Raw genomic sequence first — 4,384 nt, 5'->3', positions numbered from 1 at the left:
CATTGTAGCTCTGTAATCCTGGCACAAATGAAAAAACGTATATGAAACTGGGAACATGCTGATAGTCCCAGAGCTTTTTAGATATAAATGGCAAATTAATAGTTAAAAAATGTCACCTGATGAACAGATTAAAGCTGAATGCAAATAATGTCATTAAAAATTCCAGTCTCAGTAAAATTGAAGGGTGAGCACAATTGTTTCCTGTTTGCTTATTTTGTTCTCAGAATATGACGATAGCTACAGGTTCAATAATAGTAGAAAGTGGCACTGATGACTAATACGGTTATTGAGAAGCTTTAATTTCCTGAAGTCAAACACTGTTACCTTCCACTTTCATATCCATAAATGAGAAGAAACCAAGATTGCTGGGGATGCAGTGAGTGAAGATGTTATAAAGCTGATGCAATGACATAGCAAATGATAAAATGACTCATAATAAAAGTTTCAGTCTTTCAGATGCTGTGATATGCATCAGTTAGTTGTGTGTTGGGTATTATTATTGCTTCTCAGCATCGATACTATCTGTGTCATCAGAGCCATTAAGAATCTCATCTGTAACAGGAGTGGCATAAATTTAGCCCATTTCCTCTTCTTCCTTGTCCGTTACCTCTTCTGTGTTGACATGGACCAGACTAGCTGCTCTGTTTTTCCCCTCTCACTTCATGGAGGTGTGTCTCTTGGCTACTGCAGTGGTGACCAGCTGGCTGAGTCCTCCTCCCTTCACTGCTTCCTGACATTCCTGGGCCTGATTTTCCACTGCCTTACACCTTGTGTAGTTATTTACCACCACATCAACAACATGTTAATGACTACAGAAGGAGTAAGTCAACAGAGAATCAGGATTGCAATCTGCAAGACCAGGGGTGGGCAAACTTTTTGGCCCGAGGGCCACATCAGGGTTCCAAAACTGTATGGAGGGCTGGGTAGGAAAGGCTGTGCCTCCCCAACAGCCTGGCTCCCGCCCCCTATCTGCCCCTCCCACTTTCCGCCCACTGACTGCCCCCCTTAGAACTCCTGACCCATCCAACCCCCTCTGCTCCTTGTCCCCTGACTGCCCCCTCCCGGGACACCTCCCCACCATCCACTCCCTGTCCCCTGACTGCCCCGACCCCATCCACACCCCTGACCCCTGTTAGGCCCCCCAGGACTCCCACACCTATCCAACCCCCCCGTTCCCTGTCCTCTGACCCCCACCCCCAGAACTTCTGCCCTATCCAACCACTCCCTGTCCCCTGGCTGCCCCCCGGGGTCTCCTGCCCCTTATCCAACCCCCCAGCCCCGGCCCCCTTCGTATGTAGCTCAGAGCAGCATGTCTGGCAGCCGTGCCGCCCGGCTGGAGCCAGACACACTGCCATGCTGCCCTGCATGATCGGCAGCCCTGCTGCCCAGAGTGCTGCCCTTGTGGCGGCGTGGCTCCGGAAGAGGAGAAACTGCGGGGGAGGGGTTGGGGGCTAGCCTCCCAGACCAGGAGCTCAGGGGCCAGGCAGTTCCTGCGGGCCGGATGTGGCCCACAGGTTGTAGTTTGCCCACCTCTCCTCTATAGTGAAAGAGACACTATAGTCAGGACTTGTTTACACTACAAAATTAGGTCAACTTAATTTAGGTTGACCTACAGCCACCACAGTAATTCAATCAGCTGTTGGTGTCCCCACAACCCTGCTGCCGGTGGTGTGTCTTCACCAGGAGCACTTGTACCAACTTAAACGGGGCATTGTGGGGAACCTACAGCTGAGTGTGGGGCACTGTCAGCCACATAGAGCTGACAGTGGGTGCTCCCTACCCATCCTGGGTGATAGCTCAAGCTCTGAGCCCAGGGCAGGCTCAATTTCACAGCACCTAGCCTACCAGGAGTGAAATTGACTTTCTTGTCAGTGTCATGGCTCCAGCTGTGAGCCCCCTGCTGCTCTGAGACAGAAACTGCCCTGAAAATGAGAAGAATGACCCCAACAGTCAATGTAAGTAATGCAGTTTCTACATGGACAGGGCATCACTTTAATTACAGCAACATTAGCGCTACACTTCTTATGGAGGTGGAGTTATGTCAGTAGGTGTCCACTTAGGTGGAAGCAGCATTCTCATGTAGCCACTGATGTAATTAGTGTAGACCAAACCTCTGTGCAGAATTCAAATAGAATCATAGAATCATAGAATATCAGGGTTGGAAGGGACCCCAGAAGGTCATCTAGTCCAACCCCCTGCTCAAAGCAGGACCAATTCCCAGTTAAATAATCCCAGCCAGGGCTTTGTCAAGCCTGACCTTAAAAACCTCTAAGGAAGGAGATTCTACCACCTCCCTAGGTAACGCATTCCAGTGTTTCACCACCCTCTTAGTGAAAAAGTTTTTCCTAATATCCAATCTAAACCTCCCCCACTGCAACTTGAGACCATTACTCCTCGTTCTGTCATCTGCTACCATTGAGAACAGTCTAGAGCCATCCTCTTTGGAACCCCCTTTCAGGTAGTTGAAAGCAGCTATCAAATCCCCCGTCATTCTTCTCTTCTGCAGGCTAAACAATCCCAGCTCCCTCAGCCTCTCCTCATAACTCATGTGTTCCAGTCCCCTAATCATTTTTGTTGCCCTTCGCTGGACTCTCTCCAATTTATCCACATCCTTCTTGAAGTGTGGGGCCCAAAACTGGACACAGTACTCCAGATGAGGCCTCACCAATGTCGAATAGAGGGGAACGATCACGTCCCTCGATCTGCTCGCTATGCCCCTACTTATACATCCCAAAATGCCATTGGCCTTCTTGGCAACAAGGGCACACTGCTGACTCATATCCAGCTTCTCGTCCACTGTCACCCCTAGGTCCTTTTCCGCAGAACTGCTGCCTAGCCATTCGGTCCCTAGTCTGTAGCTGTGCATTGGGTTCTTCCGTCCTAAGTGCAGGACCCTGCACTTATCCTTATTGAACCTCATCAGATTCCTTTTGGCCCAATCTTCCAATTGGTCTAGGTCCTTCTGTAACCTATCCCTCCCCTCCAGCGTATCTACCACTCCTCCCAGTTTAGTATCATCCGCAAATTTGCTGAGAGTGCAATCCACACCATCCTCCAGATCATTTATGAAGATATTGAATAAAACCGGCCCCAGGACCGACCCTTGGGGCACTCCACTTGATACCACTTGATGTTTTAAATCCTTTGTCTGTCTCTGAGTCTCAAATGTATTTCTTCCTTTGATGACTTTAAACAACTTGAAGAATCTCAGTGTTTGTTACACAAATATCAACAGGTTGGTAAACTCAAGCTGAGCGCTGATAGCTGGGTGTGTGCTCCAGAGAACACCACTATTGTTGGAACTCCCTGTGTCATTTTTTTTCCCTCCAAGATGAAATTTTAGCCAAATTCAAGGGCGTTTGCAAAGCATTTGGATTTCAGCAGAACTGCATTTTGAAAATCTTGGAAAATGCAGTATCCCCACAGGTTTCCTGTCCAGCTCTAGTGCTCTATCACCCCCATCTACTGTATCCAAGCATTTATATCAGGGAGGGCAAACTACGGGCATTGGGCCAGATCCAGCCTGTCAGGGCTTTCAGTGCAGCCCGTGGGATTGCCAGCCCCCTCGTGCAGTGGGGCTAAGGCAGACTCCCTGCCTGCCCTGGCCCCGCCACGCTCCTGGAAGTGGCTGGCATGACATCCCTGTGGCCCCTGGGGCTGGGGTGGGGGCAGAGGGCTCTGTGTGCTGACCTTGTCTGCAGGCACTTCCCCTGCAGCTCCTATTGGCTGGGAACGGGGAACCGTGGCCAATGAGAGCTTCGGGGGTGGTACCTGCAGGCGAGGGCAGTATGCGGCGGATCTGCCCGCCCCACCCCACCCCACCCCCAGGAGCCACTGCTAGACATGCTGGCCACTTCTGGGAGCAGTGTGCGCCTAGCCCCACTGTGCACTGCTGCCACCCCAGAGCTGCTCGAGGTAAGTGGCGCTGGCCTGGAGCCTGCACCCCGCACCCCAACCTGCTGCCTTTAGCCCTCTGCTGCACTGAGCCCCAGCCCTCTGCCCTGAGCCCCTTCCTGCACATCACACCCCTCCCACACCCCGCACTCCCTCCTGCACCCCAACCCCCTGCCCCAGCCCAATCTTCATGGCCCTGCATGCAATTTCCCCACACAGAGGTGGCCCGAGGGCCAAAAAGTTTGCCCACCCCTGGTTTATATCCCTGGTCATCAAGGTAGCCAAGTAGTGACCAGTTCATACTTAGCACCTGGCCTGATGGTACCCTTCCTCTCCGTCTGGGGGCAGTATTTCAGCTTCCTTCCATTGCTTGCTTAATTGTTTAATTCATTTTAATATTTGTAGACCCCTAAATTCAGGGCAGCAGGCGGGTGAAGGAGTTGGGGCACTGCTAACATCTCAGTAGCGATCCTGTAGCCACTTACCTGTC

Source organism: Lepidochelys olivacea (genome assembly GCF_965140295.1).
Source record: "Lepidochelys olivacea isolate rLepOli2 genome assembly, chromosome: 7".
Lineage (NCBI taxonomy): Eukaryota > Metazoa > Chordata > Testudines > Cheloniidae > Lepidochelys > Lepidochelys olivacea.
This window is presented reverse-complemented; position numbering follows the sequence as displayed.